We start from the raw sequence: 11,983 nt of genomic DNA, 5'->3' as shown, positions 1-11,983 counted from the left end.
CTATTGTGCCCCTGGGTGTAGGTAAAAAAGGGAGGTGTGACAACGGCAAGGTGATGGACTGCTACTTTTGGGTCCAAGCCAGGCATCTCTTTGTAGCTCAAGCAAATACATCCCTATACTCCTTGAGTAACTCAATATAAGTGCTTTCTTCATCAACTTCTAATAAAGCACTTAGGTAGGTAGGTCTTTGGTTCCTCATCGGTGCCAAGGTTAACTTCTTTTAAGGCATCAACTGTAGTCTTCACTCTTCTTCAAGTTCAGGGTGGAGCATCTTCCGCATCTTCATCTTCTTAAGAGTCCCATCGTTGAAGGATATGTTGATAACATGGTGAAACATCGTCCGATTTCTCGTCATCTTCATTAGAGATAAAACACCATGCTCGCTTTGTGTAGTAACATGATATGAAGAACCCACATTTCTTCATCTTCATCACGTTCTTTAGTTGTAGACCACAGTGTATGGCTTCACATTCATACTTCGTCACACGAAACCATGACTTTGTTTTGTCGCTTCATTTCTAGAAGGACCAAACTTAGGAAATCTTTAGAGATCTTCTGAAATTGGGCGAAACGAGTGTTCTTGTATTTCGATAATTTCTTCTAGAACTTATTCCTTCTTTTAATGGACCCAATATATCAAATACGGAAGTTCTCACAGTTGATTTTCCAAGTTGATCAAAGAGAGAAGGCCTGTTAGAAGCGGCAGATTCGTCTTCTACAGTGATATAATTGCTACTCGCCTTTCTTATTGAGATGTGCACTGGTGACGGTTGCTTGTATCCCAAACCTTCACGTGGTTGCTCGTTTTAGCTTCTAATGGGAGCTTCCCTAGCATTGACGGCTCATTGGGATTGTATCCAGCTTTTGCAAATAGCTTGTAAGCATTAGGGTCAAAACCTTCATCTGTTTCGCTTTGTAGGGAGTGCCGCATTCTGCAAACGGTTTTGGGCTAACAACCCTACAAGCGCTTCGAGGACAAACTTTACTACACTCAATTTGTTTTACGGGAAGGGTTAACTCCGTTTAGTGTGTTAGTTTGGAGCTTAATGATTCTCCCTCGTCTTTCTTCCTTTTAGGGACATATTGGAGTAGCGGGACTTACTTTCTTTCCATAAGACGCAATATCCCCTCTATGAGATTTATTCGCGTTGGCGTGTACCTCCTGAGTAACAGCTTTGGCTTTACCAATGTCACTTTCAGCTCATTTAGTTATGGGCTCGTCATTTCTTGCTTTCATGCTTCTCGACTTTTAGCTCCTTCACAATGCGGCTTCTTTAAGTAGAATTTGCATCGGCAAAGTGTGACTCTGCCCTCGGTAATGGCTTCAATCATCAGGCAACACTATCTTCTTCTCCGACTTCATCGTCGTAGTATCTTTTAAACATTGATGGTAGGCTAGATGGAACTACTTTATTTCTGTGTATCAAGGCCTTCCAGCAAGATCAATTATGAAGTCTTACGCATCGATCACTTGCAGCCATGCACTTGATTGCATATTCTTCAATAGTAATTCCCAGCCTGATCGCGCCTTATGGCTCTTTTCTCCCCTTGGTTGAAATCTTGGATCATCACATGGCTTTCAGAGAGTTTCGTTCATGGGAATACCAAGTTCTGTTCACAGTGCGAATTGGCAAGATATTCACTTGAGAATCCTCCATCAACCAAAATTTGAATTTACCCTTTCATCACATATAGCCAACCAGGTACAATGCGGTTATGTAAGAGTGTCCCTAGCTGAGAAGATCGTCATTTGTGAACATGACTTTTTCACTCACAAGCATTAACTTCTTGAGGAGTGGACTCGATGAGCTTTTCTGAAAGATTGGTGCCAACGGGTAGGTCCATCACTTCTTTTCTCTTCCCCTTTTCGTCAGCAATGGAAACAAGAGGGCATCAATACCCTCATTGGGGAAATCTTTCCGTGCGAACCAATTGGTTAAAACTTCCTCCAAGGTATCGGATGTCGTGGCTTTTGAGGGTGGTACACCTTCCACTTTTTTCTTTCTTTTAAATTGCTTAACTGGAATTCTATCTCGCTTGGTCTTTTTACATCATTTTCCTTGTTGGTTGTTTCTACTTTGATTCTTTTCGTGGGCTTCCTTCTGTGGTGCACGATGAGTCACCAACGTCCACCTTCATCATCATTAGGTTGATTGACTTATCTTTGTCGTTCTCTAGTAATCCTTCATTCTTTACATTTCTTTTAAAACCATATTAATTCATCCGGATTGAATGAGCGAATCTCTCTCTTTTTTTGTTCCCATTGCGAGGCTCATAGATAGGCAACCTTTCATTTCCAGCGGAGGCCATGCTCAACTCCATGTCATGGGCACGAGTCGCAAGTTCTTCAAATGTGCCAGGCTTGATACCTTGCAAGATGTAGCGTAGTCCCCAATGCATGCCTTGGATGCACATCTTTATGTCTAAAGCTTCACTAAGCCAGTCTTTACAGTTGAGGCTTGCATTCCTCCAACGATTGATAAAGTCAATAACTGGTTCACCCTTTCGTTGACGAGTATTTGTAAGTTCTATCATACTCGTAGTACGTCTCGTGCTATAAAAGTGATTGAGGAATTCTTGCTCTATTTGATCCCAGCTATCAACAGATCCAGCCTCGAGGTCTGTGTACCAATCAAAAGCATTTCCTTTTAATAAGCGGACAAACTGCTTGACGAGGTAATCTCTATAAGTCCCAGCATTGTTGCATGTCTCAACGAAGTGCGCCACATGTTGCTTTGGATTGCCTTTGCCATCAAACTGTTGAAATTTTAGAGGTTGATAGCCAGCAGGCATCTTCAACATATCGATCCTTGAAGTGTACGGCTTTGCGTAGGTAAAGGAGGACTTGGAAGCAACTTCATATTTATTTTTTATAGTCCCTTCAATAAACTCCTTTAGTTGATTGATTGTAATCATCCCTTCCGAAGAGACTGGAATTTCCTTAGTGGATGCAGCTTGTCGTGGGGAGGATCAATCTCTTGAACTTCTGGGAGTTTGCCAGGTGCATGGGTAGATTCTTCTCCCATCAAGATTCCCACCCTATCGGTTAGCTTGTCGATTCTAGCATCTGATTTTGCATGCACTTGGTCAAGCCAGCGATTACTTCCATCAAGTTGCCAACTGCTCCTCCACATATGAAGTGTTTGTCACCATGGCTTGCATGATTGTCGGGGACGATGGGGAGTAGCATGGATTTTCTCACAGATTGATCCTTGATTGGCTCACACTATTCGGTGTAAGTGGGGAGGATCCATCATTTGAAGCATCATCATCTTCCTTCACATCAGAGTTGCTTAGATTCGGAGAGGTCAAGCTAAAGCAAGAGTTTTCTGATCTTTCAGCAACTATCGCTTTCCACTTCAGGTGCGTTTGTGGTAAGATCTTGCTCCTTTTTCAGGATAAAGATCCAAAAATGGGGTTGATGCGGTACGGCACTTGGGGTGCTTGTTGTCCTAACGAGCTTTCTTTCTCCGTCGTAACTGATCCAAAGCTTCCAAAGGTACATCGAGGATGCTTTCACATCGAGNATATATATATATATATATATATATATATATATATATATATATATATATATATATATATATATATATATATATATATATAATTGTGTATAATCAATATATAATTTATGTATATCGGCTAAAAAATAACGAATATGACTACTTATTTGTGTAAAGATGTATGAAGTTCGACGTCCTAAACTTTTCAATACAGCAGAAATTCAAAAACAGCCAAATTTACAAGTGGTCATTCAAAAATAGCCACAGTTTCAAAAGTAATCGAAATTTAGCCACTTTTCATGTAAAGATAAATCTGGACGAAAACACTGTTCAAAATTCGAAAAATACTCCAGTATAATATACTGGAGATCCATCATAAGTATACTGGAACTCCAGTATATTATAATGGAGTTCCAGCATAAGTATACTAGAACTCCAGCATATTATAATGGAGTTCCGGCATAAGTATACTGGAACTCCAGCATAATATACTGGAGTTCCAGTATAATATACTGGTCCAGTATAATATGCTGGAAGTTCATGCACAGGTGCTCCAATCTCCAGTATATTATGCTGAAACTTTCCGCGTGTTGGAATTCCAACATAATATGCTGGAAGTTCATACACATGTGCACCGATCTCCAGTATATTATGCTGGACCGGTCCGTGTTGCAGCAAAATAGTGGCTATTTTTCAATGACTTTGCAAACGCTGGCTATTTTTGAGTGACCAGTCCGAAAACTGGCTAGCCCGTGCTATTTTAACTCAAAGGGATCCTTTTTTTTTTTGTAAGAAAATTTAAAACAAGGAAAAGGCAACTAATTAACCAACCAGCAAAACTATTCTTTACTAACCGGCTAATATTGAATTTGGTAAAATGAGTGTGAATCCACTTTTTTTCAATCTTTTCATTTACGGTATACTATCTTTTGGGCCCCTACTTGAATGAATATATTCCATGGAAAAATAAAGAAACTTTTACGTACCTATACACTATTGAAAATTTTATTACCCTTCCTACTCAAGTTTCAATTTTGTTACATCTCTATATACAAATTTATCAATTATATATACTTTAGGAATTAAATGAGTATCCCTTTATATTAGGAATCAATTATTTCTCATCATTATTCTCTCTCCGTCTCTCTCTCTCTCTCTCTCTCTCCTGCGCTCTCTCTCTCTCTCTACGTCTCTCTATCTCTCAATCCCTAATTCCAGTAATGTAGAGCAAAGAAAAAGAGAGCAGCAATTCCATCATTGACAGCCATTAAAAAGCTTTGAAGCTTTGAATTCGAATTTGAGTTTTCAAAAAATATTATTTGTTTGAATTGGGTGTTGTTTCAAACATTTGGAAATTCTCTCTACGTCTCTCTCTATCTCTCAATCCCTAATTCTAGTAATGTAAAGCAAAGGAAAAGAGAGCTGCAATTCCACCATTGACAGCTATTAAAAAGCTTTGAAGCTTTGAATTCGAATTTGGATTTTCNCCCCTACCCCCCTACCCCCCCCCCCCCAAACATTTCTCTCTCCACATCCCACCCCCCTCACCCACGTATCTTGCACTCACCCACGATTTTCTCTTCACAAATTTCAGAAATCCTCCATTAACGCCTATTTCATCTCTTCTTCAAGAACCAGACGAAATTTTTACTCTTATTCAAAATTCCTACCTCCATTAACGTCTCTGATTAGATTGATTTTCAATGAAGAAGAAGATATCTTCAAAGAACAGCCCTACAAAAGACAAAGGAGCAGATATTCCTTCATTTGATTTGGGTATTTTCTCAGCAAAATTATTTCGTTTGTTTCCCTTTAATTCGAATTTGGGTTTTCGAAAAATATTATTTGTTTGAATTGGGTGTTGTTGCAAAGAATTGAGATTCTCTCTACGTCTCTCTCTATGTCTCAATCCCTAATTTCAGTAATGTAAAGCAAAGGAAAAGAGAGTAGCAATTCCACCATTGACAGCCATTACAAAGCTTTGAAGCTTTGAATTCGAATTTGAATTTTCAAAATCCATTATGTGTTTGGATTGGGTGTTGTTGCAAATAATTGGGAATATGGTTTGGAGTTTATATCTCAATTTTGAGTGTTTTGGTGAAGATTAGACTTGATTTTGGCCGAATTACAGATTGAAACTCGAAGAAGAAGAAGAAGACGACATGATATACATTATATTTACGAAATTGTAGTAAAATTATAGAAAAATTGTATTATGTTATTTATATTTTTTTGTTTATTTAACTATTGTATGAAAGTTGAACGATATTGTGTAAAATTTATTTTTAAGTTGTATGTTATTGAAGTTGTATTTAACTGGGTAGAAATAATGTATGAGAATTGTAGATAAGTTGTATAATATATAATTAGTTGTATGAAATTTATTTTTACTATGTATAAATCAGATACAAAATATACAAAAGACATATTGTATTAATTTTGTATAAAATTTATTTTTAAGTTGTATGTTATTGTAGTCGTATTTAAGTGGGTAGAAATAATGTATGAAAATTGTAGATAAGTTGTATAATATATAATTAGTTGTATGAAATTTGTTTTTACAATGTATAAATCAGATACAAAGTATACAAAAGACATATTGTATAAAATTTGTTTTTAAGTTGTATGTTATTGTAGTTGTATATAAGTGGGTAGAAATAATGTATGAAAGTGTAGATAAGTTGTATAATATATAATTAGTTGTATGAAATTTATTTTTACTATGTGTAAATCAGATACAAAATATATAAAAGACAGTTCCACTAGAGAAAAAAAGGGATGCTACTCTAACAACACATAACTTGAAGAGAAACGGCTGTCTAACGTGAATTGGTGTTGTATGTGCAAAAGGAACATGAAGGACATGAATCATCTGCTCCTTTGTTGCATATTTGCAGTAGCTATAGAGGTTTTTCTTTGGATGAAGTAATGGACTATTCAAAAGCATCAATAAGATGCATAGTGAAAATTGCATCTGCTCATTTACAACAGTTTACACTACAACTAAGGAAAATCAACATAGAGGATTAAGAGTCTAATATTTCACCTTCACACTTTTGGTGTAAAGAAAACGTCCCCAAGGTAGTTGGGTAGATTTTCTGGAAGCTCANTCTCTCTCTCTCTCTCTCTCTCTCTCTCTCTCTCTCTCTCTCTCTCTCTCTCTCCGTCTCTCTCTATCTCACAATCCCTAATTCCAGTAATGTAGAGCAAAGGAAAAGAGAGCAGTAATTCCACCATTGACAGCTATTAAAAAGCTTTGAAGCTTTGAATTCGAATTTGGATTTTCAAAAACCATTATTTGTTTGGATTGGGTATTGTTGCAAACAATTGGGAATATGGTTTGGAGTTTATATCTCAATTTTGAGGGTGTTTTGGTGAAGATTAGACTTGATTTTAGCTGAATTTCAGATTGAAACTCGAAGAAGAAGAAGAAGAAATTGTAGAAAATTTGTATGCTGTTGTTTATATTTTTATTTATTTAAATATTGTATGAAAGTTGAACAATATTGTATAAAAATTATATTTTAGTTGTATGATATTGTAGTTGTATATAACTGAGTAGAAATAATATGAAAATTGTAGATAAGTTGTAGAATAATAATTAGTTGTATGAAATTTATTTTTACTATGTATAAATCAGATACAAAATATACAAAAGACATATTGTATTAAGTTTGTATAAAAATTATAGTTAAGTGGTATGATATTGTAGTTGTAGATAAGTTGTATAATATATAATTATTATGTATGAAATTTGTTTTACTATGTATAATCAGATATAAAATATACAAAAGATATACTTGTATAAAATTTGTATAAAAAATGTATTTAAATTGTTGGGTGATTGGTACTTGACCATGAAATGACCATTTTAGTTCCTTTCTCTTCTTCCCGTTCAAAGAGTTGACTCGATCATTAGCAGTTCAAAAAGTTAAAATTATGATTTTACTCTCTCATTCTCCCATATGATTTCCTAAAGTAAAAGAGACGGTTGAATGTTTCTTGTCTTGAGCTACAGGATGGCAACAATGTATATCGACCCCCCAAACTTGTACCTGCTCCTATGGAAGAAGATAAATTGTCGAGGCGGGAGAGAAATAAATCGAGGAAGGAGACAATGGACTTGCGAAAGGCTAGACAAAACCCTTTTGTGATAGATTTGGTGAATAATCTTGAAGGAAGACCCGAAGAGGTAATTCACGATCTGACTATTAATACTGAGATATTTCAATTACCCCTCCTGTATTTTACTATTGCTTTCGGTGAAATTTACGCATGTTTAAATTTCTCAGTCGTGCTCACTGATCTTGTTTGTTGTAAGAGGGGAGAGAGGAGAGAAAAAAAGAAAAGAAAAGGTGTAACTAAATACCTTGATTGAATGCACAGATAATGGATTGGGAGTTTTTAAGGTGGATTGTATACATTTTGTAACTAAAATGTTTTTAGGTCGGGTAAATACCAAAACAAATTCTATCTCCAATTACACTCCCAACCAGTTGTTTGTAACATGGTTGGTTCAACCACTTCCACTTTTAAGCCAAATAATGAAAAAAGGAAAAACTATTTTTTAAATTTAAAAAGAATTCAAATAACAGAATACCCAAGAACACAAAGAAAATAAAAAGATTCATTAGAATCTTTTTCCATTCATCCTTTAAGGGTAAAACATGAGTTCTTTTTACATTTAATACTTCTAATTCTTATTGGGTACAAGAATGTCAAAATCAGTGACAGTCCACTCTGCCACTTGATTAGCGTCTCTATAAATTTCAGTTCCCAAGTCAATTGAACTCCACTTCCTCTTTGCTGGTACAGTGCCTGGATCCTGCATTAAAACATTTTGCATCAGTAATCTGTACTTAAAGTATAAAAAATATTACGTTGTCATTGTATATAACTTAAATCCGGCAAAAAATGCTCTAAACTTGTATACTTTGAAACTAAGAAAAGAGAGTATTGATTCAAACCTGGTAAAAATATAGGGATTGGGACAGTCTCCCAACATCAAGCTCCCATGTTTTTGGATCTCCAATCCAACCTTGTCCTTTGGTAGTAGGATAACCATATTCACCCCAAACAGGATGTGGTAAAATCTGCAAAATTTCCTGAGGTTGAGGATTACTGTAAGGATCACATGGAACACTAGGCTGCTCAACATGCTCTCCATTCCCTGGTGCGCAATACAAATGATAAGCCTCATAGGGAAAACGAGTCGTCTCGCTTCGATGAACTCTTGTTCCATTTGGAAACGTGTGGTATGGAGGACACAAGTTTGGGTTATCTGGTTTGCACCAGGATGGTGTTGCTGGATTTAAGATCATCTCACTGTATCTTGTGACATCTGTAGTTACATCCCCATTACATGGCTGTCCATTGTTTTTCCAACAGCTCCCCATATCCATTAGATAAAATTGGCTATTTGGACCTCCACCATTGATCACATTCAATGTGAATCTTACCTTAAAATTTGGTGATTCTGGTATCTGCATAAAAAATTTAACATTTCAAAAGGGTAGTCATAAAAATGTACAAAATCGCGAAAAAAAGGTTTATATTTTTACTTACAATTTTTGACATGCCCCTAGTTTCATAATGGTATCCACCAGAAAAACCAGATGTGGCATCTGATCTAAGGTAAAGCATCAACCAAGGATACTTTGTTGAGGTTTTCAAAACATGGTGAAAAATCCAGCTTCCTTGTCCTAGTTCTTTCTGCCATGTTACAGAATAGTAAGACATGTTCTCATTTACACTTGTTTGGCTCAAACCAGAATCCAAATCCCATGATTCATAAAAACCTCCTTTAAGTGTAGTCTCATTAGGCCCTTGTAAATATGTGTAATTGTGGTAAATCAACGGCTGATTCATACATCCTTTGCCAAACATGGAAATTGGCTAGGAGGACCAAATGGACCTACTTTGTGACCGTTTTTTGGACATTTAGCAGCATAAGTATCCATATTACCACTCTTAAGCATGATCATCCAAAATTGCCATGGATTTGGCTTTTCATCAACTTGACATTTTGATCCTAAATAAAGTTCTTTCTCTGCTGCATAAAGATCTGGATTAAAAAGTGCCCTTTTATCTAGTCCATCAAAAGATTTTCCTATCCCAAGCAAGTTGTCTTCTTCAGTAACTCTGTGTACCAATGAGGGTGGAACTCTAGTACAGGCAGAACAATTCCCCCCTATAGAAAAAAAAACATTAAACATTTAAAACATAAACCAAGAAACTGGAATCACAAGACAGCCCGGTGTACTAAGCTCCCGCTATGCGCGGGGTCCGGGAAGGGTGGGACCACAAGGGTCTACTGTACGTATGCCTTACCCTGCATTTCTGCAAGAGGCTGTTTCCACGGCTCGAACCCCTGACGTCATGGTCACATGGCAACAACCTTACCAGTTACGCCAAGGCTCCCCTTCAAGAAAATTGAATCACACAAGGAAGAAAAAAAAAGGAAAAAATAAGTTCAACTCACCCGGTTTCTGAGAATTAAGAACATCAAAGCATTCTGCAGCTCTTGGGCTTCCCATTTTGGGCGCTTCTTCTCCAACTTCATTGCATTGGTTCCATGCCTCTATCGCCACCCTTAACGAGTCTGATCTCATCCCTGGATCCCCAACAGCTGAAATGTACTCACTTCCATTTGGATTTAAGGAGAAAACACCAGAAACAAACACTTTGAATAGCAAAAGTGAAAGCAAACTGAACCAAGAAAATGACATTTCTTGTTGAGCCATGTTTATGTTTTTGGCCTTGAACACTAGCTTATATATTTAATGTAAAGGACTTGATGTAGATATTTATTTATAATGTGCAATCTGTTGCAGATTCTAACATCCTCAGATTTTTGAGATTTTGACCGTGTATATATCACTCCCTTTACAGTTTTTGTAAGTATTTGAAAGTTGACTGTTTTATTAATTTTTGTCCTTTTTTAAAAATTTCCTCTTTATGGTAGTACAGGTGTAGAAAGAAAATAATGTAATGCAGCTGGTTGGTGGTTGACTTGCTCCATTTTCCTTTATTAGGTTAGGTTCAAACTTGATCTTGAAATTACTATTCGAAAGGTTCTTTTAACCAAAACGTCCTGAGTATAATTTTAACAACATCAACTAACAAACTAGATGTCGATTGCACTGTCAATTCATGTTTCTTTGAAATTTTATGGTGAAATTAAAGTTCATATATCCAACTCAAAAGCAATAAATGAAAGTGAACTATGTTCCCTATGTCACATGTAACATGGAATCTTGTCCTCTGGAATTAAGAAACTTAGACTTATTTTGAAAAATTGAAGTCTTTGAGCAATTTTATCATTTGAGGGAAGAGAAAGTACTTTGAGCCTAAGAAAAATGGTATTCTTGAACATAAAGGGATGCCTTTTTATCATGTTTGGGGAAAGAGAGTGTACAAGAACTATCCTTACCATTACATAATCTCAAACTTTGGCAAGTAAACTCCACGCACAGGAAAGGAAAATAGAACACCGGCTTCAACACCGTCTTTACCCTATCCAGACACGTAGTTAAACAGATGGGAATAGAATCAATAGATTCACTTCAAGTCATTGATGTAACTTAGAGATGAACTATTCATCTATGTCAGAACTCTTTTCTCTTGAAATATGTTCTTGGTCAAAGAACATTTTAGTTTTTTGTCTAAAACAAAATCATGGCTTTAGCCTCTCTCAAACATGTCTTGAAGCTTTTGATCAATGTGCTCCTTAAGAACCTTACTTCAGCTCAATTTCCTGATTGTCACACGGCGAAAATCCCTACAACCTGGATTAACAATAATGTTTCAGTTGTCAATGTTTCAAAGCCCTTGACATACCCTTATTACTCATTCAATCAATCTTCTGGACCTTTCATGCGAATTCTGATGCTCAAAGAGATAGAGAATGACATGGGTTATGCTTGCTTCAAACGGAGAAGATGATTCCTTTGTATTCTCCGTTGGAATTGTACGTCTTCGTCAGGACTATGTAGGAATTCGTCGCTGGTCTGACCTTGAACTAGTCTGGTTTGCAAACAGAAACCATCCAATTCGCGAAAATGGAACGCTGCAATTGCTGCAAGATGGAGATATAGTGTTAAAAGATGTGGATGGAACTCTTGTGTGGTCGACAAGCACAGCGAATAAGTTCGTATCGGGCATTAAGATGATGGGGACTGGAAACCTTGTGCTTCATGACATGTATAATCAGACTGTGAGGGTGTTTGGATTGGCTTATAAAAAGTAGCTTTTAAGCTAAAAGCCAAAAGCCATAAGTTGGTAATACCCAACTTTTGGCTTATTTTTGTACTTTTTATGCCTAAAAGTAAGTGCTTTTAAGCACTTTTTATCATTGTCAAACACCACACAAATTAAAAAAGTGCTTAAAAGCCAATAAGCACTTAAAATAAGCCAATCCAAACACCCTCTGTATGGCAGTCTTTTGATCATCCAACAGATACACTGCTTCCGGGCCAGAA

General features: G+C 36.5%; 1 pseudogene; it reads right to left on the bottom strand.

Moving 5' to 3' along the window:
• Nucleotides 1-7,691: 7,691 nt before the first annotated feature.
• LOC109240657 lies at nucleotides 7,692-10,473 on the bottom strand (annotated as a pseudogene).
• Between the last annotated feature and the right edge of the window lie 1,510 nt (nucleotides 10,474-11,983).

The sequence above is a fragment of the Nicotiana attenuata genome, unplaced genomic scaffold, assembly GCF_001879085.1.
Source record: "Nicotiana attenuata strain UT unplaced genomic scaffold, NIATTr2, whole genome shotgun sequence".
NCBI classification, from domain to species: Eukaryota; Viridiplantae; Streptophyta; class Magnoliopsida; order Solanales; family Solanaceae; genus Nicotiana; species Nicotiana attenuata.
The sequence above is the reverse complement of the archived record's forward strand: the minus strand, read 5'-3'. Positions and strand labels throughout refer to the sequence as shown.